The sequence below is a fragment of the Rattus norvegicus genome, chromosome 5, assembly GCF_021556685.1.
Source record: "Rattus norvegicus strain SHRSP/BbbUtx chromosome 5, alternate assembly SHRSP_T2T, whole genome shotgun sequence".
Taxonomy (NCBI): domain Eukaryota; kingdom Metazoa; phylum Chordata; class Mammalia; order Rodentia; family Muridae; genus Rattus; species Rattus norvegicus.
This window is the reverse complement of record NC_141538.1, coordinates 165504159-165529036: the sequence shown is the minus strand read 5'-3', so window position 1 is coordinate 165529036 and position 24878 is coordinate 165504159. Positions and strand designations below refer to the sequence as shown.

The window sequence follows — 24878 nt, the reverse complement described above, 5'->3', positions numbered from 1 at the left end:
TTCTTCCTTTTGTGGTCTGTTTGTATATTTTGAAATTTTAAATTTCATTACACATACGGATACGAATGAGCTAGGTGAGAAGAATGTCCTCTGAGGCTCATGTAGGTCAGGTGGGGCCGGCAACGTCCAGCCAGAGGCGGGAGCTGCCCGTAAGTCCTGTTCCTCCTTCAGTGCGTCCATGGTTTTGGTGTGGCTCCTTCTGCCGGGCCAGCTGAGACCCGCGTTAAGGCGCTTCTCTCTCCTAGGCAGGAGGAGTGCCCTCTGTTGTGTAGCTGGCGCTCGGAGACCAGCGAGCGAGCGAGCGCTCCCTCTGCCCCACGCTCCATCCTTTCTGTTTGCTTCATGGCCCTTATGTCATTTAAGAGTTCACCTCAGTACTAAGGACACCGAGGCAGGAAGTTAGCCAGCTCAGCTCGACAGCATAGCAAGACCCTGCTTCAGAAAAGTGGAGGAAAAGAAAACGCAGCACCCTGATCCTGTCTGATCCTCTTTCATCCAAGGAGGTCAAGTGTTCTGCCTGGCCATTGCCTTTCTCCAGAGGATCTGGCCTTCTTCAAGCTCTGTCTGCACTGCAAACTCCATCTGTCCATCTGCTTATGTCTGTCTGTGTATTTGTTTAAAAGGTTGAATAGGGCTGGAGAGATGGCTCAGCGGTTAAGAGCACCCGACTGCTCTTCCAGAGGTCATGAGTTCAATTCCCAGCAACCACATGGTGGCTCACAACCATCTGTAAAGAGATCCGATGCCTTCTTCTGGTGTATCTGAAGACAGATACAGTGTACTTATATATAATAAATAAATAAAATCTTAAAAAAAAACGTTGATACTAAAAGGTTGAATATCTTTTCTCAAAAATGCTTAACACTAGATATATTTCAGATTTCTGCTTTTTAAATTCTATCTTTTATTATTGTGTGTTTATGTGTGTCTGAAATCTGTGTGTGTATGGATGTTCCAACCTGTGTGGGGATCGAGGACGACTTCCAAGACTGTCTTTCCTTGCATGGTGGGCTCCAGGGCGTGATTTCAGAGTCTCAGACCTGTGCAGCTTGTGCCTTTACCCACACAGCCATCTTGACAGTCTTTTAGAAGAGCTTTTGAAATACTCGCATATTATTAGAGTGAAATATCTTTTTTAGTTATTGGATTCGGGGTGTTTTGTTTTGTGTTTTAGGGGCAGGGTTTTATATACTCCAGGCTCGATTCACATTCACTGTGTAGCTGAGGGTGGTTTTGAACTCCTGACCTTCCTACCTGTACCTCCAGGTGCTGGGATTACAGGTGGGCACCATTGTGCTCATTCATAGTGCAGTGTCTCACGGGAGGTGGACCTAGTACTGACTAGACAATTTGTTTTGTATGCATCTTGTATGCATGCCCTGAAGGAATTGTTTTGTAGGTCTGTTTAGTGACTTGTGTTCTGAGTACTGCCCAGTGCACAAAGCTAGCTGTAGCCTTCTCTAGTATACTGTTGTAGTCAGAATTTGGACTTTGAGATTAGAGACATTGAACCTCTCTCTGTCTGTGTCTCTCGTTCATCCTGAGACAAAGTTCTGCCTCTGTTCACCTGCCTGCACGTCACCTTGCTGGGACCTCTGGCCCTGGTTGCCTTGGCAGCATCCTCGTGCCTTAACATAGTTTTGTTTTTGACTTGTATTGTTGAAGCTAAAAAAAAAAACCCCCTTCAACGAACTTTTGTTCTTGTTGGGGAGGCAGAGAAAAAGAGACCGACATACATACAGTCAGATAGACAAACTGACCAAGACATTCCTGTGGTCCAGGATGGCCTTGAACTGATTCTCTCCCTTCTCCCTTCTGAGCGATGGGTTAGAGGCATGGCCTTACTGTTGTTTTGGTTTGAATTTCTCTTGAGATAAATTCCTTTTGGGAAATGGTTTCCTTTCGGTTTTCTTGTTTGGGATAGGGTCTTACTTACTCTATAGTTTAGGCAAGCTTGGAACTTGCTGTTGTAGCCCAGGCTAGACTTGGACATGACAGACATCTCCATTCATCTGCGTCCCAAGTGTCGGGATTATATGAAATTTATCATCATCATCATCATCATCATCATCATCATCATCATCATCATGATCATCATCATCATCTAATTGGGATTGGTATTATTGTTATTGTTGTTATTATATTAATGCCACCACATCAGACATTTGTTTTGTTGAGACAGTCTCCTTACAGCCCAGCTGTCTGCGAACTGCTAATCTTTCTGCTCAGCCTTACCAGTGCTGTGGTTACAGGCATGCCTCCCCAGAGCTGATTCAAGCCATTTTTATTTCAACATTTTAGCCTGTTGGGTTTTTGTATATTTTTCCTTCACTTGCTTATTTTTTCAAAGATTGGGTCTCACTATGTGCATCCAGCTGGCCTAGAATTCTCTGTGTAGCCCAGGCTGGCCTGAAACTTGTAATCTACCTGCTTCAACTTTCTGTGTGTGAGAATGCTGGGTCAGTGTGTACCACCACACAGCCAGCCCTTTTATAGGACGGGGTTACCGTATTGAAATAGGCTACTGTATTGAAGTGGGCTGCTGTATTGAAATGGGTTGGTGGCTTTGAATGCTAGGGGCTTTGCTCCGTATGTGTTGGTCTGAGATTTATGTCACCTGTGCCTGCAGTGCCTTTTGCAGACACAATTGTTAATTTGACATGAAAAACATGTCTTTTGCCATTTAAAAAATTTCAATATTAGAGTGTGTGCATGTGTATGCATGACGTATGTGTGTGTGTGTGTGTGTGTGTGTGTGTGTGTGTGTGTGTGTGTGTGTGATTTGAGTTTTGTTCATAAACTTCAGTAACTCCAATTATTTTGGTCAGTAGAGAATAAAGGTTTGACTTTATTTTTCAGTTAATACAGTGTAGAATCACAGCAGAGGGAGAGAAACTCTTCTTGTAAAGAGACAGACAGCGTGCACTGGGCTTTGGCTTCTGTGTCCATGAAACCAAATAGACAGAGGCTGAGTCTGGCCCCTGGGTGTCCCCACTGACTTGCACTAAGACTTTATCATGTGCCAGCTGTCTGTAGTGTCCTGAGCGTCTCGTCCCCTTGGTGGCCTATTCAGTGCTGCTCTCTTAGATGGCACTGTGTTAGAATTCAGCCGTTCTGTGGTCTTTTTAGTCATTCAGAACACACCTAGAGCTTTGTGTGTATTACTTTACATAGGATTTGTAAAATTAGTGTGCTCAGCTGTAAGAAAAATTAAAAAAAATGTCGATGTTTCGAACATTGGGATCACGTTAACCTCACAGATTAACTTTGGACAAATGACATGTTTATAATATTGACACTTTCTTTTTTCCCATTTATTTATTCACTTTATACCCCGATTGCTGCCCCTCTTCCTGGTTCCCCCTTCACACAGTCCCCTGTTTTCCTCTGACAGGGTGTAGGCCTCCCCTGGGTATCCATCCCCCCACCCTGGCACATCAAGTCTCTGCAGGGCTGAGACCAGACAGGGCAGTCCAGTTAGGGGAACAAATTCCACAGGCAGGCAGCAGCCTTAGGGGCAGACCTTGCTCCAGTTGTTCAGGACACACATGAAGACCGAGCTGCACATCTGCTACATATGTGCGGGGAGGCCTAGGTCCAGCCTGTGTATGCCCTTTGGTTGGTGGTTCAGACTCTGAGGGCCCCAAGGGTCCAGGTTAGCTGACTCTGTTGGTTTTCCCGTGGAGTCCCATCCCCCTCAGGGCCCTCAGTCCTTCCCAACTCCTCCATAAGAGCCCCTGAGCACTGTCCACTGTTTGGCTGTGGTTCTCTGCATCAGCCTAAGTCAGCTGCTGGGCGGAGTCTCTCAGGACAGCCTTTGCTAGCCTCCTGTCTGCAAGCATAACAGAGTACCAGGGATTGGTGCTTGCCCATGGGTCTCAGGCTGGACAGGTCAGTGGTTGGCCATTCCCTCAGTCTCTGCTTCATCTTTGTCCCTGCACTTCTTATACACAGGACAAATTTTGGGTCTAAAGTTTTGTGAGTAGTTTGGTGTCCTTATCTCTCTACTCGGGGTCCTGCTTCAGTTTCCATATTCTCACGGCTATGAGTCTCCACTAAGGTCACCCCAGAGACTCCTGGGCGTCTTCCCCATCCCAGGTCTCTGGCACGTCCTAGAGATGCCCCCTCCTCTTTACCCCATCCAGCAGCTGCAGATTTCTATTCCTTCTCCTGACCCACTGACCCTCTTTTCTGTCTCTCCTCACAGGATCGCGAGCCCTGCATTCCCTTCTCTCATCTCCCCAGTTCCGTCCCTCCATCTTCCTCCTATGACTATTTCATCCCCTTGTGAGTGAGAGTCAAGCATCCTTGCTGGGGCCTGCCTGCCTTCTTAGTTAGCTCCTTGAGTCTGTGGAGTGCAGCACGGGTATTCCGTCCTTCATGGCTAGTACTCACTTAGCAGAGAGTACACCACGCACATCCGCTTGGGTCTGCGCTACCTCACTCAGGAAATACTTTCTAGTTCCATCCATTTGCCTGCAAAAATTCATGATGTCCTTGTTTTATATTGACATTTCTTATAGGAGAAAAGCCAGTATTTCCATACAGCTTTCTTAGTTTCCTCCACATCTTTAAGAACGTTCTGCACAAGTGCTCATTCCTTCTTTCTTTACCTTTGTGGACTGAGCTTGTGCTTCAGCCCCACCAGTGCGCTGCTGGCAGGTCAGCCTAAGCCATCTCTGCGCTCTGAAGAGAACATGGTTGCTGTTTTCATTGTTCCTGTTGCTTCTTTCCTCGCTGGTTGTATCAACCCCAGACCAGCCCCATACAAATAAGACAGAAGTGTGGACCACTTGCCCTGTTGGTGTGTAGACAGAGCACCTGGACATCTTTTTCATAAACCGTCATGCTAACGTCAGAGAGCAGCGCTAGCCCATCCGCTCATGCTGTCACATCAAGAAGTTTCCTGTTCATCCTATTAAGAGCTTTCATTAAGAGTGGATATCGAATTATATCAAATGCCCTTCACTTGCGGAAATAATCATATCATTGTTGTCTTTTAATCTCTTAATATAATAAAATATTATAATAGGCAGTAGTGGGTCATCATTGTATTATTAGCATGAATTCTAGTCGATTGTGGTGTCTGATGTACTAGGTCCATGTGCTGTTGTTCTGTGTGCATTTAGCTGAGGTCTGGCTTTCTCTTTTGTGTCTGTACTGTCAGCCATCATAGTTTTGAGAAGATTTAGAAACACTGGAGTAGGGCGTGGAACTCTGTCAGAGTGAGAGTCATAAATACTGAACACTGCTAATGGTATGGATTTCAAATTTTAAGCATTAAAAGATAGGACAGTATTCTTATGAATATCACATATATAGACATGCTGTCACGTGAGCCATGTAGCATTGCTTTTCCTAGTGGTGTAATTGGCTGGGACTAGGGCTGGGATTGCTGAGTTCCACCAATCCCCAGTCAGGCCTCACCTTGCTGCCTGTTCTGTAGAGCTCTCCTCGAAGCTCACTGATTCCTTGGTGCCATTCCGGGAGGGAGCGGGGCTTCCAGGTTGCAGAGCCGTGGCATCACAGCATACCTGGCCTCCCTCCCTCTGCTCCTGCCCCGTAGCTCCCCTGTGCTCCACTCTCTAACTTCATGGCTTCTTTTTGGTTTTCATCTTTCGGTTGGTGGAATGGATCCTTCAGCAGCTTCCCGACGTGTGTGGAATGCAAACTTAGAAACCGAGTCTAGCCTTGCTTGGCTGGTTTAAAATTCTAGATTGGGAAACTTTTTTATTTAATTAAGAATTTGAAGGGACAAGCCATTGGCTCAGCAGCCAGTTCTGCTGTCTGCTGTTGGGATGCCTGAGGTCACTTTGCCTTGAGCCCCTTCCTATTGCACTGTTTTCTCTCAACTGCTCCTCTCTTATCTCTAGGGGTATCTTCCCTGTGACTCTGTAACGACGACGGTGTCAGGGTTCCCCTTTGTTCGCTCAGTCTCAGAATCGGCAGTGCTGGGCATCCCACAGGCCCTGTTAGCTGGATGAGAGATGTCTCGGTTAATCCTCAAACAGTTTTAAAAACATTTCCTTATTTTTTGTCCTTTCAGTTCTACTTTAAATATATTTCTCCCCAAAAAAGACTGTATCTTATATTAACTTCATCTTCCGAGTCTTCCCTGAGCACATTTCTGCTCTCAAGCTCATTTCTGAGGGCATTTTCCCCTGAATATCCCTTTGTCCAGTGTCTGTCCTTATTTCATGATGCTCTCTGTTTATTTATGTGTTTGCTTGCTTGGCTGGGTGGGGTTTTATTGTTTTGTTGTCTCTGTGTAGCCCTGACTGTCCTGGAACTTGCTATGTAGAACAGGCTGGCCTCAAACTTACAGAGATGTATTGACCTGTGTCTGCCTTCTGAGTGCTAGAGTTAAAGGTGTGCACCAGTGCACCAGGCTTTCCTTTCTTTTATTCTCTGAGCCTGTGTCTTAGTCACTGTCCTACTGCCAGGAAGAGACACCATGACCAAGGCTACCCTTATAAAGAGAGCATTTAATTGTCTTAGTCAATTATCGTCATATCGGAGCATGGCAGCATGCAGGCTCCTGGAGCAATAGCTGAGAGCTACATCCTGATCATAGCATGGAGAGACTCTGGGCTAGGCATGGGCTTGTGAAACCTCAGTGCCTATTCCCAGTCACACAGGCATCCAGTGAATGAGTGCTTAAAAAAAGTTAAAGAGAAACTGATGATCAAATTCACGGTGGGCACCCTGAAAGGGCCTGCAGACTGCAAGGACAGCATGGGGCATGTGGGAAATGCCCCGTGTCGTAGTTAGGATTTCTAATGCTGTGATAAAATACCATGGCCAAAAAGGAGGAAAGGGCTTTATTTCAAGTTAGACTCCATCACCGAGGGAAGTCCGTGCAGGGACTTGAAGGCAGGAACTGAAGCAGAGGCCATGAAAGAATGCTGCTTACTGGCTTGCTCCTCATGGTTTTCTCAGCCTGCTTCCTTATGCACTTAGACCACCCCCGTGGGGTTGGAACAACCACAGTAGGCTGGGCCCTCCCCATCAAACATTAATCAGGAAAAACGCCCTGTAGACTCGCTTACAGGCCAGTCTGAGGGGCACTTCCTCAGCCGCTTCCACAGAGCACTGGCCTGTGTCAGCTTGACCAAAACCCAGGGCCTTGTGCTTGCTAGGCAAGCGCTCTACCACTGAGCTAAGTCCCCAACCCCGAAACAGACAGGTTTGTGCATTGACAAGACATGTGCTTAAAGCATGGGAACCTGAACAAAAGAAGAGGGGGTGGGGAGTGATGTAGACCAGCAGATGAAGAAGGCGTGGCCTCACTGGCACAGGTCAGCATGAAAGCACGGTGACAGACATTTGAGAGTGAGAAGCTGGGCCAGGAGGGATGGCTCAGTGGTTAAGAGAGGTCCTGAGTTTACTTCCCAGCACCCGTATCAGGTCACTGACCACCACCTGTCACTACACTTCCAGGCAACCTAACACCTCTGGCCTTTGTGGATAGACTCACTCACAAGCACACGCCCACGTGCAGACACACACACACACATAATTAAAAGTAATTTTAAATTTCCAAGAGTGAAGAGTCGGTTAGAAAGTTTAGTTCCTACAAGATGCAGTCATTGTGAATCTACATGCATCACTCCCTCACGTCTGTAGAGGCTGTGGAGCCGTGGATGTTAGAAACGGGAGCGCAAAGCCACAGGTTTGGCTGTATTAACAAACCATAAGATTTACTAAACCAACAGGCAGAAGAGTTGGTGGGGAGATTAGATAACAAAGAACACGCGTGTTTCTGCATTGATTGTAGAACTTGGTGCACAGAACACACTGTTTAGTTGTCCAGCACCGCTGGCTCACTTACAAAGCGTTATGTCATTCGTTCACCCAGAAAATGTCCCAAGCCCAAGAGGCAGAAATCATATTCTTCTCCTTTTCCATGAGGCAGCAGAACAAAAACTTAGAACCAGAAACCCTGTGAGAAAGATCTGGACCCTCGCAAAGTCCAAACACAGCTCCTTTTCCTTACCTTGGTAGGATTTTCCTTTTGGCTTCCTGAGAAAATGTATTTCTTTTCATCTGTGTTTTTTATTAAGAGGAACTAGAAAAGAAGGTGAGGAGCGCTGCCTGCTGCCGTCCCTCAGAATAGACACCTGAGATGGGGGAGCATTGACTCACGGGCTCCAGATTCCACACACAGCCATGGTTTCCCAAGTAGGGCTTGGGAGTGAGAGTTCCTGTCAGTTCAGTGAGTGGCCACCCCAAAGCAAGCTTTCTCGATCGCCTTCGTTTGCATATATATAGTCAGCACGTTTGCATATAGTCAGCACCTCCCTAAACTTTTTTTTTAGAGTCAGGGGTCTCATGTTGCCTGGGCTGGCTTCACACTGACTGTGTAGCTGAAGCTGTCCTTGAACTTCTGGTCCTGCTGACCTGTCCTTACCTCCTGACTCTTGCATCGCACCTGCACACCATTCACACCCGGTAGAAATGCTCGCTCAGCCTCACCCTGTTCATGCCTTACTTCCTGGGTTTTAAAACATTACTTGTGCATACACAGCTATGTCCTAGTTTGTTTTTTGTTCTGGTGATAAAACACTGACCAAGGGCTGGAGAGAGGGCTCAGTGGTTAAGGACATCAACTGCTCTTCCAGAGGACAAGGTTTCAGTAACCAAGTGGTGGCTCACAACTCTCTGTTAACTCTAGTTCCAAGGACTCTGACGCCCTATCCAGTTTCCACTAGAATACACATGGTGTACACACATACATGCAAGCAGAACACTCATGCATACAATTTAAAACAACAACAAACACAGGCCAAGAACAACTGGAAGAGGAAAGAAGTTATTACAGAATCTCACAGGTGACTATCATCAAGGGAGATCAGGGCAGGAACTGAAGCAGAGATCATAGAGGAAGGCAGGCTTACTTCCCCTTGGCTTCCTCAGCTACCTTTCTTAAACAACCTTAGCCTACCTGCCTAGGGATGGCACCTCCCACAGTGGGCTGGGCCCTCCTATAGCAGTTAGCAATTGAAATGCTTCACAGGCACACCCACCAGTCAGTCAAGACAATCACCTCTTCCCAAGTGGGTCAAGTTGATGGCAAAACTAACTGGGACAGCGATTGCATAGTGATGCATGGGGCTCAAAGGTACCTGAGTTGTAAGTCTCAGGCGGCAGGCTTGATGGCAAACACTTTTACCCACTGAGCACTTCCTCTCTTTGGCCTCGATTGTTGATTTTTAAATGCCCTTTCTATGTTAAAAACATTAATTCTTTGTCATGCCTATAAACATTTTTTCCTTTTTTCCTTGCCTTTTGCATTGTTTAATAAATAACCTTATTATTACATAATCATATCTATTTTTCTGATATTCCTTTTTTCTGTTAAACGCTTCCTTCCCTGTAACTATTAAGAGTCATAATAATTACAGTAACGGCTAACACTAGGCCTGGTCAAATGCCAGGCAGTGAGCACAGCCCCTTTGGAGCTGAGGGTTTTTACTTTTATTTTGATTTGGTTTTTAATCTTTTTGCAATTGAGAAAGAAACTAAGAGTAATTAGTTTGTCCGTGAACATGGAGCTAGCGATGGACGTTTTATGGTTTTTCTATTTAACTTCTTGAGCTACAGTCTGTGAAGTTGTATGGGTGACGCTCTGACCTTCCTTCAGACATTGTCAAGACTCTCCTTCAGTGACTAAACCATTCATTTGTCATCCTTCTCTTATCTTCTTTTATATTAAGTTTTAATGTACAGCAGGGTCTCTTTCAGAGGTGTCCATTTGGTTTTCATTGACCCGTGCACTCTTACATGGGAGCCGCTGTGTTTCAGTTGTGGTGTCTTCACAAGAAAGCCTAAGATGTATGACCCAGGAGTCCCCCATCGCTCTCTCAAAGACAGTCAGTGTCTGGTTTTCCATGCTGGTGGAGAAACTAGTGTCAGAATAACATTCCCAGCCACAAACACTCAAATTTTGGAAGGAAAGTATTTTTAAAAGATTGAAGGCACTGAGAACCACCAAAGGCAAACTCACATTCGATTAGATTTGACTCTTGAAGGCGGAAGGCCATCTGAGAAGCCACTTCAGAGCGCTTCTTCTTGAGGCGTTCCCTCCACCATTGAGTGAGAACTCAGGAAGAAAGCTGAGCTATTGATCTGAACTGGGGATGAGTATGGTGCAGGGCTGTGGCTTGAGAAGAGAGTCAGATGTGAGCGCCATGAAGGTGACAGCCCCCAGGTCTTCCCAGTGACCTGCCTGTGCACCTCCGGAGCACCACCAGGCCCAGTAGAGACCTTAGCCACTGTAGGAGAGGCAGAATCCAGAGTCTGGGCATTGTTAAGGCTCTCAAACCCCATAAGGGACACTCCTGGGGCAAGTACTGTCTTCTAGGACTAAGGCTGAGTTAGCCCGCTCGAAAGAGAAGCCAGGGTCTCACCTGCTTTCCTTCATTCAAAATTAGACTGTACTGGAGGGGAACGGAGTCCCATGATCCTTGCTGAAGCACAAAGGTCTTGAAGTTAGTATACCTAGGACTAACAAGAACTTTGAAAGATGTTAAAGAGTTCCATCACAGTGGTGAAAGGATGCATTTGACTGGGGTGGGGCCCAGTGGGCCTGACCCCCAACCCACACGGTGGAAGGAGAACATGACCTCTGAGGGTGAGCCCAGCATGTCTGCACAGACACGTAAAGTAAATTCACATTGAAAAGAAAACTGATCTCTGTCTTGGTGCCATCCTCCTTGAAACTCCTGTGCCATGAGAGCAGAGCGGCAGAAGCGAATGCGCGGGCGTCAGCACAGAGGAGGAGGATGAGGTAGAGATCCAAGTAAGGCAGGCCGTGCAGCACCAAGCCTGCGGGAGCAGAAGGGAGGGCGCTGGAGGCCGGGACAGACGCCGCTGCTAGTTATTGGACTGTATGCTGTGTCTGTACAGGTCTCCGTGGACCTGGAACACCATCTCGCCAAAGTCACCTGAGAAGCCTGCCTCCCTTACAACCAAGACAGTCCCACTCGCCCTCTGCCCTGGCATTCTGGACTAGTTCTGTTCTCAGCTGCGGCCAAGTGTAACCCATACACAGTAAACCACCTTCCTCACAGTCACAAATGAGGAATCAGAAAAGACCAATCGGGTGAGCTTGGTCCAAGATTGGACATTCAGAAGAAGGCTCTGTAATCTTGAAGACAAACAGTTGAAAGCATACACAGAGAAAGTACGTGGAGGGGGGCTGCAGAGATGGCTCAGTGGTTAAGAGCACTGACTGCTCTTCCAGAGGTCCTGAGTTCAATTCCCAGCACCCACATGGTGGCTCACAACCATCTGTAATGGGATGCTCTCTTCTGGAGGGTCTGAAGAGAACTACAGTGTACTAACGTTTAGATAAAATAAATAAATCTTCAAAAAAGAAAGAAAGAAAGAATGTGGAAGGAAAAACAGATTAGGGATGTAGGCCTAGATATTGCCCAAAGTCATCTTGACTGTCGGGAGTAATTTCAGTTTCCCAAAGGGAAGAAGGGTGAGGCAGAAAAAAATCCATGAAAAGTTAGTTGTGATTAAAAACAAAACCACATGAAGAGAAGTCCAAGAAGTGTAACAAAACATGACAGGGCCACAATCTGTGCCTGAGTGTGGAAGTCAGAGCTCATGAAAGTCAGGTTTTTTTCTCCTACTCTGTGGGTACTGGCATGGAACTCAGGTCACAAGGTTTGGTGGTAAGCACCCTTACTGTCTCACCAGCCTGCTTTCACCATTTTGAGGATAATGTATGCATGCATGTATGCATGTATGTGTGTATGTATGTAGTTTAGGGTTGCTGAGGCACAGTGTTTGCACAAGCAAAGCACATGCTCTACTACTAAGCCATACCCCCAAGCCTGGCAAGCAGAGCGGCACATCCAGGCAAGACATTGAGAGTGCTGAGCTGAATGTCCTAGGAGGAGGAACCGCATAGATGAGGTAGCCCTGAATCTTTGCCTTACTGAGCTTGCCTTCCAGTGCTGAGAAAGAAGCGAGACGCAGCAAACAGATGACGTGCAGGTTCCGTGTGGACAGAGTAAGGGCAACGGGCTTCTTAGGAAGGTGCAGTTTTAAATGGAATGACCAGGAAAGACCCCGTCAAGTGACATTTTGAGAGACACTTGAAAGAATGAGGAAGCAAACCCCGTGAATTTTTAAAGAGAAAGAATTCTTTGAAAAGGGAAGGACTTGTGCCTGAGGAAAAAATCGTTTTGAACAAATTCCAGGAAGAGACAGTGTGTTGTGTGGGCAGGGTAGGCAGTGGTGAGAGGCAGGCTCGCTGTGCTAAGAGGCCAGTAGTGCTTTAGGAGAGCGATCCCTCTAAGGAGTTTGGACTTATTCTGAGTACATCATTTTAGACAGAGGAGTGCTGGATGCTGGCACACACCTTTAATCCCAGCTCTTGGGAGGCAGAGGTAGGCAGATCTCTGTGAACAACACTACACCACTAGGAAGACAATAACTGTTATTACAGAGATCGGATGTTCACTAAAATAGAGTGGGAAAAAAACAAAACCAAAACAACCAAACAACAGACACCCCCCCCCCAAGCTATTTAATAACTAGAAAAGAGAAAATAGCAACTATATTGAGAAACCCATTGCAAGCTACCATAAAAAACAAAGTCAACAGATAGGAAAATCATACCACAAAGAAGACAGAGAAAATGGAAATAAAGTAGGTCAAAAGGAAAACAAATCATAAGGTATAAATAGAAGCTCTCAAGATTCAGTGTTTATTATATTAAATGTATTATTATTAAATTAATTATATATGATTATATAATTATAATATAAATATATAATTAAATTACATTGAGTTATATTAAATGTAAATGGATAAAATACTGTATTAAAAGCAAACTTAGTAGTTGGGACCAAATATGCTTGCTTTCCAAGTATGGCATCCTGAGTTTCTTCCATGTAACGGAAGAGAGAACTGGCAGGTTGTCCTTTGACCTCCACAGGTCATATGCTCCTCCCTCATCCTCATTAAATAAATAAATGTTAAAAACAAGTTTGTCAAAATGATGTTAAAAACTAACTACCCTCCATTCAGTGCTGCTTACATCAGATACAGTGTTTTGATTTTCGTTTTGTTTTTTTTGAGATAGGGTTTCTCTATGTAGCCTTGGGTGACCTGGAACTCACTCTGTAGACCAGGCTGAGCTTGAATGCAGAGATCCACCTGCCTCTGCCTCTCCGTGCTGGGATTAAAGGTGTGCGCCACCCTGACATAATTTCTTAATTTTTAAAAACACCTTTGGATTTAAGATGGTTTCTCACTCTATATTCCAGACTTGCCTGGAACTCACTGTGTAGCCCAGACTTACCTTAGAATCACAGCAGTCCTCCTGCCTCAGCCTCCCAGGTACTGCAATGACAGGTGTGGGCCACTACACCTGGCTCAGTCACATCTTTTATGTAACAACACATAAGGGTTGAAAATAAAGTATTAAGAGGAAATAGCACCATGCAGACACCAAGAAACCTAATACTGATGTCAGATATGATGGGCTTAAAAGCAAAGTCAAAGGAAGAAAGCTCAGAGAGAGGTGACAGCGAGCTGTAGCCAGGCATTCACTTGGCCTGTGCCTGGATCTAACAGCATGGGTTCAGGATGCATAAGCAGGAGTGAGTGGAACTGAAGGGAAAGCCTGAACAGCTGTCAGGGTGCTGGCGTTAAATGCCATCCTCCAACATGACAAACTGATCATGTTCATACAGGACAACGGTACCAACACTGAAGCTTCTACCAGGCTCAGCATGGAGTTCCTGGAAATGCTGCACACATGCGAGTTGCACACAAGGGCCCTCGTGAGGTCCTTTTTGTAAGAGGAAATGTTCGGTGGAGACAAGTTGCATAGATCACGGTGCTTCCACCTAACAGATTCCATCACACAAAGTGGTAGTGTTCTGCACATGTGCTCTGAGAACACATTAACTGTATTTGAGATTTATTATTTCACGTTATGTGTATGTGTGTTATGTGTATGCTGTCCTGTGCGTCTGTGCAAATGAATGTATGTGAGTGCGTGTACCCATGGAAGCTAGAGGTTTCAGGTCTCCTTGGAGCTGGGAACTGAACTCAGGTCCTCTGCAAGGCCAGTATGTGCTCTTAACTGCTGAGCCGGCTCTCTAACCCCACATTAACTAATTTAATTGCAATAGCAAGATATAAAATTGTATATACTATGTTGTCATATATTTATACATGCATGTCGGGTATACCTTATGAATGCACATGCTTTTTACATAAAAGCTAGTCCCTGTGGTTTTTTTGTTTGTTTGTTTGTTTGTTTTTTTTTTTTTTTTTTTTTTGGTTCTTTTTTTCGGAGCTGGGGACCAAACCCAGGGCCTTGCGCTTCCTAGGCAAGCGCTCTACCACTGAGCTAAATCCCCAGCCCCGGTTTTTTTAAAGTGATGTAACAGTGTAAGCATGTGTCTGAAGAAGCCCACATTTCTCTGCAAGCCTCATGTATTGTTAGAATTTTGTACCATAAGAGCTTAAAAACAATTACAAAAAGTTCCTTAGAAGGGCACTAAGCAAATCCCATCTAGTCACATCTTCTACCAGATAGACTGTGGACTTTGCATATGGCTGCCAAGAAGTAAGAAGGAGAGAGCCTGCACCAAGGGCCTCAGACTGAGGGCAGATGGGAGTGAGGCTACGAGGGGTCAGTAGATTCAGACCTCTGCCCCTCATGCCTCCTGTCAGGCTGGACACTCATCAGATAGAATGGCAGGCCCCTTCCTGGCTGTTAATATGTAGCAGTGAGCTAGGGATTGAGCCTGGGGTCTGATGTGTGCTGTGCGAATGCTACCCCAGTGAGCTGTGCTCCCCTCTCCACGTGATAACACTGTGACTTTCTTCATTCTTTCTAAAGGTGACATTTTCTATGACTATAACATCAGCTCTTTTTGTGTTAATGTATCAAAAGTGTCATGAGAAAATTTCAGATGACTGTAAACATTTAAGTAATGTCCCATTATTCAGATGTACCACAATCATTAATCTTTGGACATTTCCTTTGTTCAATGTTGTGTTATTTTATGAGGTGTAGGGCCCAGGCTGGCGTCAGATTCACTGGGAATCCATAGAGAATCATGAATTCCAATTCTTGTCATTCGCAGGCCAAGTGCTGGGTTAGCAGACCTGCCTCGGCCAGCTCACTGCTTTTTTCTTGGTTTGAAAACCATGAAGGCTGGGAACACAGTTCATGGTGATGTGCTTACCTGGTATTACCCAGCATGTGTGAGGCCTTGCATTCAAGCCCCAGGTCTAGAAAATATAAACGATAAACCCTCTCGTACCATACTATTTTGATATATTACTGTGTCTGAAAGTAAAATCATTAAGTCAGAAAGTATGAACATATTTAAAGAATTATCGAGGCAGCTCGCCGTGTCTCTCAGAAGCTTCTCTGCTTGCTCTCCATTGCACCCTCAGATGACAGACAACACTGTGTAAGAATATCTCTAACTTCGAAACAATCAGAGTTAACTTTACCAGTGTGTTTGATGGGAGGCTTAAGTTGGGGACCTTGTACTTGAGCATGTTTCAGGGTGGTCTCCCCTTTGGCTGTAGATCCAAAGAGAGGAGTCCAGGCCAGGTTCCAGCCCTGTCTAGCAGTGTCCCCTCCCCTCCTTGGGGGCTGAGGAGAAGGCATTGTCACTTGAGCTACACACATAGACGATGACAAAGTAATTTACACATCGACCTGTTAGGACATTAAGTGTATTACAACATTACAGTGTTCATAAAAGCCTCATGGTGAGGTCTTTTTAAAATGATGACGGGAACCTGGCCATTTTAAATTTGGGGAAAAGTAAGGAGAATATCAGATAATAAACCTTTCTTCCAATTATGGGTTTAAGATTCAGGATGTGAAAAAAATTCTAAAGGAACACTTGTGGCACTCAGCCGGGTAACTGAAGGCCTTGAGGAGGCTTTCCTTAAGGGATGGTGGTGGCTGTCTTACCCTGCTTCCCACAGTCAGGCCGTCCTGAGGAACCAGATGGCTGCCCCCTTGTCCAAAGCATATATTTGTTTTGTTGTAGTGGGAGAAACGCTCCTACTGGTGAAGCAAATATTTAGAGCTGAAAGAAACATTTGGGTAGCCAGGATGTGTCAAAATCAGACAGATGTCTGCCTTTTAAAAACACATTTTTAGAAAAGCTCCCTTAGACTTGTCTGCAGCCACCATGGGTTAAGCAAGAACTTTGAAGTATGGTCTTGCTCTGGTCCTAGGGGCTAGGCCAGCATTGCACCTTTTTCTGTTTTGGTTTTTCTTTTTTTAGAAAACAGAGATAACCATTCTGAAGTGTTGAGGATCAAAGTTTTTGTGTTCCTCCCTCCAGACATTTGCTTTTAAAAATTAATTTATCCCGCCAGGCATGATTGTGCACACTTCCAGTCTCAGTATTCAAGAGGCTGAGGCAGGCAGATTTCTGCGAGTTCAAGCAGGGCTGCATTAGAGTCCTGGTTCAAAAAACAAAAACAAACAAAACCCCAACAAAATCAAAACTAGCTTGTCTGTGTGAATAAATGTATTGGATATATGTGTAGCAAAATTCACAAGGGCATGCAGTAAAAATTCTACCTGTAGTCTTTGCCCCAGCTGACGCTCCCTCTCCATGTATAACCCACATTTCCACTTCCCGTCGCTTCTCCTTCTGCGTCACACATATTCACAGCTAAGGACTTGTGCCTGTGTGGGGACACATGCAGCTTTACAAATGATTTATACCTTTGCTCTTTTTACTGATACACAAACATTCTTTTATGTCTCCCTTTTTATTTTAAAGCTTTAAAAAAAGATTTATTGTTTTGTGATTGAGTGTGAGTATGTGTGAGTGGTGTGGTGTGTGTGTGTGTGTGGTGTGTGTGTGGTGTGTGTGTGGTGTGTGGTGTGTGTGTGTGTGTGAGTGGTGTGTGTGGTGTGTGGTGTGTGTGTGTGTGGTGTATGTGTGTGGTGTGTGTGTGTGAGTGGTGTGTGTATGTGAGTGGTGTGTGTGTGTGAGTGGTGTGTGTGTGTGTGGTGTGTGTGTGTGTGGTGTGTGTGTGGTGTGTGTGTGGTGTGTGGTGTGTGTGTGTGTGTGAGTGGTGTGTGTGTGTGAGTGGTGTGTGTGTGTGAGTGGTGTGTGTGTATGGTGTGTGTGTGAGTGGTGTGTGTGTGTGAGTGGTGTGTGTGTGTGGTGTGTGTGTGGTGTGTGTGTGGTGTGTGTGTGTGAGTGGTGTGTGTGTGTGTGGTGTGTGTGTGAGTGGTGTGTGTGTGTGTGGTGTGTGTGTGGTGTGTGTGTGTGTGTGGTGTGTGTGTGGTGTGTGTGTGTGTGGTGTGTGTGTGTGAGTGGTGTGTGTGTGTAGTGTGTGTGTGTGGTGTGTGTGTGTGTGAGTGGTGTGTGTGTGTGTGTGAGTGGTGTGTGTGTGAGTGGTGTGTGTGTGTGGTGTGAGTGGTGTGTGTGTGTGAGTGGTGTGTGTGTGTGAGTGGTGTGTGTGTGTGTGGTGTGTGTGTGTGGTGTGTGTGTGGTGTGTGTGTGAGTGGTGTGTGTGAGTGGTGTGTGTGTGTGTGTGTGTGGTGTGTGGTGTGTGTGTGTGGTGTGTGTGTGGTGTGTGTGTGTGTGTGGTGTGTGTGTGTGTGGTGTGTGTGTGAGTGGTGTGTGTGTGTGTGGTGTGTGGTGTGTGTGTGTGTGTGTGAGTGGTGTGTGTGTGTGAGTGGTGTGTGTGTGTGAGTGGTGTGTGTGTGTGGTGTGTGTGTGGTGTGTGTGTGGTGTGTGTGTGTGAGTGGTGTGTGTGTGTGTGTGGTGTGTGTGTGTGTGAGTGGTGTGTGTGTGTGAGTGGTGTGTGTGTGTGTGAGTGGTGTGTGTGTGTGTGTGGTGTGTGTGTGTGTGGTGTATGGTGTGTGAGTGGTGTGTGTGTGTGTGGTGTGTGTGTGAGTGGTGTGTGTGTGTGTGTGGTGTGTGTGTGTGTGAGTGGTGTGTGTGTGTGTGGTGTGTGTGTGTGTGTGGTGTGTGTGGTGTGTGTGGTGTGTGTGTGTGTGTGTGTGTGTGTGTGTGTGTACCCACGAGTCCATAAAAGGACATCAGATCTCCTAGAGTTGGCGTGATAGGCAGTGGTGAGCTGCCTGATGTGGGTGTTGGGAACTGAACTCAGATCTTGTGCAAGAGCAGTCTGTGCCCCAGGGTCTCTCATATACATATAATCAGGGTGCTCTGGAACTCATCATGTAGTCCAGGCTGGTCTCAAATTCTAGGTAGATCTAGCTTCAGCCTCTGCAGTGCCAGGATTACAAACATGAGCCCATGCCCAGCTTCATATATCCTTAAGTCGTGCACACCTATAGGATCTCATATTGTATTTTCAAATGCATGTGTATTGTGTAGTGTTCAGATCAGGGCAACTTATCTGTCTCCTTAAAGAACCATCTCTTTATAGTGGAAGCATTCAGTATCATCTCTCCCAGCATGAGAAATACAGCGTGTCATCCTTATGTGATGACCCACTATGCTCACGGCACTTTTTGCCCCTGTCTGGCTGTGACTAAGATCCCTTGTTCAGTGCACAGGTCTGTGTCTTGTGTCCTGGCTGTCCTTTCTGCTTTTCTTCTTCTGGGGGAATTTGCTCTAAGACTGCTGCTGAAGGTGTGCTGTGTCAAGCTCTCCAGGATGGCCCCTCACCCTGGGGCCTTTCGGAAAGCCCCTCGGGGGTAGGAGTGAGGACAGGTGAGGGAGTCACTTCTCCCGTCTGTGAGGGCTGGAACTGCCCGTGTAGACCAGGCTGGCATCAACTATCAGACTCGCCTGCCTCCGCCTCCCTAGTGTTGGGATTGAAGTCACCATGGCTGGTGTCTGTGGGGCTTTGTTCATTTGTTTCTATTTTCTTCATCTGTAGATGAAAGGAGGGATGGAGGAAGGCAGAGAGAATGGGATAGATGGCCACCACCACCAGAACGTCAAGGGTTTTCTCTTTTTGTTTTTTTGGATTTTGTTGTTTTGTTTTGTTTTCCTGTTCTGGTGAGTTACGGCTGTTTAAAAGGCAGACAAGGGGCTGGAGAGATGGCTCCGTGGTTCAGAACACTGACTGCTCTTCCCGAGCTCCCGGGTTAATTCTCAGGGCAGACATCATGACTCAAACGTTCCATAACTCCATCCTTGGGATCCACCAGTGCCTTCCCCTGGCCTCCATGTATACTGTGTGCATGTGGTGCAAACACACTGCAAAACACGTTTACACACATAAAATAAAAAGCAAATTTAAAAAGACAGCTGAGGAGCTGGAAGATAGAGCTCAATGGTTCAGAGCACTGGCTGTTCTTAGGAAGGGCCGTACACGATGGCTCTCAAGCATCTGTAACTCCAGTTCCAGGGGTTCTGAGGCCCTCCTCTGTAACCTCTGCAGACCGTACATATGGTGCACATGTACATACTCAGGTAAAACTAAACACCCATGCACATGAACTAGATAAATATGCTTTAAAAGCAAACAAGTGCCACAAGTGTCCCTTCTGAAATGGGTAAGTCTAAGTGTGGCTGAAGTGTTTATTACTTAGGCTTTCCCACACATTCATAAAAACTCACCAGGCCTGTTGCTAAAGACCTACATGTTAGAGGCTGTCCTCTGTGACGGCAGCAGTCTGTAATCCTCCAGAATTGATGGCGGACATTAGAAGTGACCCTTCTTTTTGTTTATCTTCAGTATGGCCAGAGAGGGATTAAAGGGAAAGTGGAGGCACTCTTTAGACTGTGCAGGTCAGAAATAGACATCATGGCTGCTGATGGGAACTCCGCTCAGTCTTTCATACAGAGGTCTCAATTTGTGTAACACAGAGGGCAGCTCACTTCCGTCTTGTTCAGTAGGTATACTACTCCCCAGAGGCACTCAATAAATTTTATAGAAAGTTCCTCCTTATGTGAAGGCGCTAAGCCTGGTGTAGCTGTTATAATTTAGGGCTCCAAGGGAGTACATCTGCCTTGTGGAATAACCTGCCAAGTGTACAGAAGCTTTTGATCTCGGTGGATTTGCCTGTGTCACTGTACTCCTGGGCTCGAGGCTCTGTGACCGCAGCCTGTCTGCTTTGAAGTGAAGGCCCGCCTTGCATTTAGTTCGTGGCTGAGATGGTCCTGTGTGCTGCGTGGGAAGACTTAGGAGCTTGACTGCTGCTGATGTTCTGGTTTTGGCCACTAACTTCTGAGAGCTCCACAACTGGTCATGGCTGTGCTCATGGCTCCTCTGTCTCCTCAAGGACCCTCCTCCCCAACACGGGAAGAGCAGCCCCATCTTCTCTCCTGCCAGGTCTCCGAGTCTGAAAGCCGCAGGGAAATACATACACTGTGCACTGCCTTCTTTCTAGTGATTTACTGGGAGAGGTGCCTGCCGTGAGACCAGTGTCCTCGCGCCTCTGCTTAGTTTTCTCGCACACTTGATATATTTAAAGGATGTATTGTCGTCATGGTTCACCAGGATAAGGAAGGGATGGGTGTGAGTTCTAATGAGAGGTCTGAGCGCTCTGTGCCGAGATGAGAATTACATTTGTGGTTAAATATCTTCCTTTTCCCTGGGTGGCAGGAGGCAGTGTTTTGCTGTTTCCAAAGCAACCTTTCTGTGGAACAGTTTTCAGGATACTGAGGAGCTTCCAGTTTCTAGATATCAGCAGCACTTTTCCTCCAGTTGTACAATCGCCCTCATTTGAGGAGAGGGGAAGTCTCTCACCCCAGTCTTGAAGTTACACATTAATATTGAGATCGGGAGAGCCAGCCCACCTCCAGCTCAATTCGCATAAAAACTTTTATTCGGACTAGTGATATTTAGAACTGTTTTTCTCAAAAACTGGTTCTTGCTACTTGGGGAACAGTTGTCAGCAGAGAAGGAAGCTTTGGCTTATTTGCTTAATATTTTACCTAGCGGATTAGACAGGTTGGGGAGCTGGGGGTGGGGATAAGAGAGTGGGTGGGGCGGCCCCATAAACAAGGTGATATATAATATTTTTTTTGTTCTCCTTTTAAATAAATACCGATCAGCTTTATGTTCAGAGACAATAGGAGCCGTTGGCTTAAATTTGCAGTTTACTGTATTTATGGCTGTAATATCAAGGTGCTGCCGTCGTAATTTCATGCCCCAATGAGAAGAGCAAGGTCGAAGCAAATGCTTCCATCGGCATCTGCTCGCACACCGACTCATAAACAAGGCCCGGCCGGATCAGGTGGCACGGGATAATACAGGCTAATGAAATACAGCGCGGCTTTCCATTACTGTTGGTTTTTACAGTGTCGTCATTACGCGTAATTTATGTTTAAAAAATTCAATTTTATACAAGGCACTGGGAAATAGGGGTCCACAGGTCATCCTACGACTTTTAGAGGCTCCAAGAGTCCTTATTGTACTCTACTGTTCCAACCAAATGTTAATAAAATAAAATAAAATAAGAATCCTTTTTCCCTTTCCCCTCCCTGAACCCATTCTGAGGGAGTTGATTTTTCTTTTAATTTGGGGAATATCTTGAGCCAGCTGTCTTCCTGCCTCATCTCCTCCTGAAATGTGCCGGGCAGATAACTAGTTGTGTTCTGAGAGAGGTGACCCCTGCTCAGTCGCAGAGTCTCAGCTGAATCGGAAACAGAGGGGCTGTGGACGGAGGAGATGATCTGAATCCTGGGCCCTTGGCTGCTGCCCTTGGCTGTGCGCTGGGGGTTTGTACCCGCCCCCTCCATGTTCCTCTCATTCTCTACAGCTTGATTATAAAGCTTGGTCCAGACTGGAAGGTGCTGCTGGGGTTCATTACCTCACATATTTTCAGACTATTCCTAGCGCTTCTGCCTTGGTTGCTGTCCCTGCACAACGCAGAGAACACTGCTGTTGTCTGTCAGGTTTCTGTTTCACCTTCAGAGTCAGGCCCAGAGCTGTGCCCAGCAGGCACTGTAGTCAGTGTGGAGTGGCTTGATCTGAGAAGCTCCTGTGCGGCAGAAACCATCAGCCTGCCAGGAGAGGACAGTGGGCAGCATGTTCTTGTTCTCCCTCCCCCTCCTACTCTCCCTCCTCCCCCCACAGACACACACACACACACACACACACACACACACACACACACACACACACACACACACACAGTGTCTTTCGCTTTTGTTTGTTTTCTCATAGAAACCTTTGAGAAAAGAAAGCAGGCTGTCCTGAGCCCCTGTGTGGTCCTGGGGAAGCTGCTCCTTCTCTCATTCTTAAGTGCAGCCCTCTGGGGAGAAGAAATCCTTGGTCCTGGAACTCCACGGGGCAGCAGTGGTAACTTCCTGTTGTGTGGAGAAGTAGTTTGCAGGGAATCAAGGGAACAGGAAAAGTGCTGGGACCTTGGAGGGCTTTGCAGGTTAGGCAGCCTGGGCCTTGTAGGTGAGGCAGCATTCTCTGGGCCTGGCCCAGCCTCTGGCCACTGTCCTTCCTCCCTCCTGGACCAGTGCTCTTGCTCCTTCCCTGAGTGAGGGAGGGAGCAGGACTTCCTTAGAGTTATTCCTTACTAGCAGTAGATGGTAGGGTGGGAACTCTAGAAAAATCACCCATGGGAGAAGGGAAATTGCTGGAAGGAGATTAAAATGCCAAGTCCTAGTGGTGTCAGATAACAACAGCCAACACCTCAGCTAAGAGGAAAATGTAAGCTTTATCAGAGTGAATGAACTCTTCCAAAGGCAGATAGGGAGGAGGTTTGCCTGCTGCCTGCAGAATGGCAAGTCCTCTGCTCTCGGTTCTCTTCAGCCATTGCTCAGTCCCTTTGCGATTAGATTATTCCTCACAGATAGCAATCAACTGGAAGGAAGTGTGTGTGTCTAATTTGCATGAGATTATTTAAAACAACAACAACAAAAAAGGTCTGCATTAGTCAGGGTGATGGTAAACACCCAGAGAGATGCCTTTATAATATAGCCTGTGCCTTCCTTGGCTTTCCGAGCCAAATATAATTCACTTACAATTGGCAGTTTCCTTTATTATTCCTTTTAACCTTTTGGATTCTGCAAGGTCTCAATCAAAGATCTGCATTGTTTATCTTGCGAGGTGGGGAGGAAAGATGGGCTAGGGCGTCTGGATGTTTATGCATGGGTCCTGTGGCAACAGTTTATCACAGAGGTAGTCACCTCTGTAATGGAGCCACTGGCTAGGTAGATAGCGAGTCTTGATCCAGAGAGAAGTGACCAACCCCGACTTGGTCTTCCTATGCTTAGCTCCAGAAATAGAGTCCTGAAACTCACCAGTGCTGTCTGAGTCAGGACTCTCAGGGAAGCACAGCTCTGGTCTGTGAGGAATGTCTGGGGTAAGAAGAGGATGAATCTAACCACTCTGGCATTGTTAAAATGTCGTCCAGTTAAGCATTTGCAGGACTGAGCCAGGGGGTCTGTAGCCCATGTTCCTCTATCCCCATGAACTAGTACTGGCTGACTCTTGTCTACAGGCAGGGCCGGGGTGCTGTGGGAGAAAGGGATTTCACCCTTCTCTAAACTTCGACAGCTAAGAGTGAAGTTGCCATCTGACGTCTGTACCTCTGGTTGCCACTGTTCTCCAGGACAGGTCGGATCTGGGCGGTCTTCACCCCTACCTCAGGGGAAATGGTTGGTTGGAATGACGCTCCAAAATTATGTTCTGTCCCCCCCTCCCCTTCTTGAGAAAAATGACTCATTTATTGAAACTAAAATCAAACCCCTGACTTTCCTGGAGAGCTAGGTTATGTTGGAATCCCAGCCAGTGTGGAGTGCAGCACCAAACGGTAAGGTCTCTGAGAAGCAAGAGCCTGGAAGGACGCACTGATGGCATTCAAATTCTGAGTCGCTGGTGGGCTCAGTCAGCGGCCGGCCCAGGGAATGCAACTGTGTTTTATTAGGGAAATAGTCTTGGTAAGAGCTCGGGGCCAGAGGGCAGAACAACAGGCAGAAGGTCCTGTTCCTTTAACCAGCCCCAGCTCGCGGGGCCGAGGCACAGCCTGTAACTTGCTGTATATTTCCCCAGCGTTAAACATTATCGTACTTGTTTATATTTGAAAGAGCCAAAAGGGAAAATGAGAATGCAACTGAATGCTCCTTTTGGGAAAATTATCCTCATTTGCAGCCAGCAGCTGACAAGGCACATGATCCACCAGGTTTAGAGAATTCCATGGTGAGCCAGTGACCAGCAGCCTGTGCTGACGTCGCAGATGCTGCTTCCTTTTCTCTGCAGCAGACTGGGAACTGGTTAAAGCAATGTCCTCCTTCCAGCACTTGGAGGAGTACCCCTTCCTCTTTAGGAAGTGCCACCAGCAGTGACTGGCAGTTGAACATGGCCAAGAGGCACAGGCTCTAGGGAACCGTGCCCTCCAGTTTTTCCTGGCTTCTCTGGCTGTCCTAGCCCTGGTCTCGGGAGAAGAAACAGTGAGAAATGTCACCCGTTTGTGGCAAGCTATCCGGTGCAGTCTGGGATGCCCTGGTGCTTTGTCAGCTGCCCTCAGGCTAGGTGGATGCCGCAGAAGGACAGCGGTGCCTGCCCGCTCCTGGCTAGCTCAGGTGGTGAAGAGGAGGTGCTGCTGCAGCAGGAAGGAAAAGAGGTCAGGGGCCATTTCCCCATAGTTAAGGTGCTCCCTTGACCGTTTGCGGTGGGGCGTGAGAAGTCTGGGGGATGGCTAGAATCGACTCAGGCCAATATGGTACAGGGTCGAGCTGTGCTCTAAAGCACTAATGCGCACCATGTATTAGCCGCCAGGCACAGAGTGTGAGGCAGCACACTGAAGATGCTGATCCTCAGAACTGCCTTGTGCTTCGTCCACCCCCAGGGGCAAGTATACCATGCTGGGGGCCTCTAATGGAGAGCTGCCCACCAGATGTGGAAAAGCTCTTGGCCCTGGTTTAAAAGCTCTGTGTTGCGGCTCTCCTGGATATTGGGATTCCGGGAAT

At 46.7% G+C, this 24878-nt stretch overlaps 1 protein-coding gene across 1 annotated transcript in view; it reads left to right on the top strand.

Annotated features, from left to right (window-relative positions):
• Pex14 (peroxisomal biogenesis factor 14) overlaps positions 1-24878 on the top strand; it is a 135649-nt gene that overhangs the window by 84111 nt on the left and 26660 nt on the right.